This window comes from Psammomys obesus, unplaced genomic scaffold, assembly GCF_907164565.1.
Source record: "Psammomys obesus unplaced genomic scaffold, mPsaObe1.curated_primary_1811, whole genome shotgun sequence".
Lineage (NCBI taxonomy): Eukaryota > Metazoa > Chordata > Mammalia > Rodentia > Muridae > Psammomys > Psammomys obesus.
The window spans coordinates 13456-15465 of NW_026593358.1; positions in this window are offsets into that span (position 1 = coordinate 13456).

Below are 2010 nucleotides of genomic sequence, written 5' to 3' on the forward strand. Positions count from 1 at the left end.
TTTCTTCTTTCTTTACCTCCAATTGACTGGCCAATTCTTTGAAAGATTTGTTCATTTCCTCCTTATGAGCCTCAAATAATTGAGCAAGCATGGCTTTAAGGTCATTTTCCTGTGCTTCTGATGAATTGGAGTATCCATCAATTTTGGGGTTTCCTGGTGAAGTCATGATGTCCTGATTTATGTTGGAAGTGTTCTTTCGCTTACCCCTGGCCATTGGCTTATCTGAGACCTTCCCTGTTTGTTTTTGGATTCTGCAGATCAGACTGGTACTGTCTCTCTCTGGCGTCTGGAGAGTTCTTCAGCAAGCTGAGAGAAGTCCCGTGTCCTTAGCATGTGCTCAGGACTAGCTGTACCTGTGGGAGAAAAGTACGCAGGCGCAGACGGGGCAAATGCAAGTGTGTGTGTGTGTGTGTGTGTGTGTGTGTGTGTGTGTGTGTGTGGACGTGTATCTCAAGGGACAGAGTGATGGCTAATGTTGAACCCTTGAGTGTGTGGGAGAGGCTCTGCACTGTATATGTCGCAGGCGCTAGTGATGATCGCAGCGCAATTTCTGGCATTAACTGCCTTAACTCCTCAATTAGACCCACAAAGCAGGAACTTCAATGTCCCAAGTGCCCCTCTGTTTCCCAAAGTGGGTATATGGGTGGGAGGTGGTTCGATGCCTGGCTTCTGTTTTAGAAGGACCCAGGATCTGGGGATCTGCAGATTCTCAAGGGTGCACTCACTTACAGGCAGGTCACTTGGCAGAGATCAGGGTATCCAGGCTCTCTGCTCTCTGCTCTCTGGTTTGGCCCTGCTTCTTTGATGTGCTCCGCCAGTTCCGTGCTGCTGTCACTGCCAGGTTATGAGGTCTTACTGCAGCTGGAGATTTCAAGGTGGTCACGTCAGTAGGGATCGGGGTAACCAGCCTTTCTGTTCTCTGGTTTGGCCCTGGTTAGTCTTAAACTTGAGGGCCTATGTGCCCCGCCAGCTCAGTGCTGCTCCACCGCCAGGTTAGAAAGTCCCGCTGTGATACAGCTGGGACACAGAGTTAACAAAATGTAACTAAAAAGAAAAAAAAGAAAAGAAAAGAAAAGAAAGTCCCGCTGTAACTGGAGACTGGATTGCTGGTCCAGATGCTTTCTGGGAAGTCCTGGGGTCTCTTCACTGTGCTCTCCCAGCGACTGGTGAGCCTAGCTAGTGTGGCGTTTCTGCCTGGTTTTGGTGAGTATATAGCGTATTCTCTGTCACTGTGGGATTGGGCGGGCTGTACTGTCAGTGATGGCGCTCCTGTGGAGCTAGTATGGCGTCTAGCAGACTCGGGCCCTGGGAGAATGGTGCAGCCGCCGCGCGGATATGGGACTCCGAGACGGGTACCTTTAATGACTTCTATGGCCAAAAATAAGTTAATTTTTTTAAGATTTAAAATACTTACTACCTAAATATTTCTTTGAGTATTGTAAACTTTTATGTGTATTTTCCTCGAGTTCGTCTACCTTTATTTCCTTTACAATACCTTTCCTAACCTGCCTCCACTGCTCTCTCCAAATCACACATGTTACAAACAGACAAACACGCCACTTATGTCTACTTGGTAAATTGGTGTGTGCCTGGTTTTGAGGGATTAATAGAAGCATGGATAGCCTCTAAAATTCAAAACCCTTGAAGACATATAATATGTCATTTCCCCTGAAGCCATCTGTGGCCAATATCTCTTCAGCTAGATGTGGGGTTCTCCGACCTCCTCCTCCTCCTCCCTGCTGGGATTCTGTCCACTTGGTCTTCTGGAGTTTTCATGCATACTGTCATAAGAAGGGAATTCACAGTGAAAGTGTCATGTTCTATCTGGACAAAACCTTTTTCCTTGGAATCATCTACTATCTCTGGTTTTAAACACTTTCTTCCTCTTCTGCCATGATGAATTAAGCCTCTTTCCTAGAGTCAACCTTGTTGTCTAGCTTCTTTAAGTCTGTAGATTCTAGTATGTTTTTCCTATATTATATGGTTAATATCCACTAATAATTGAGTATA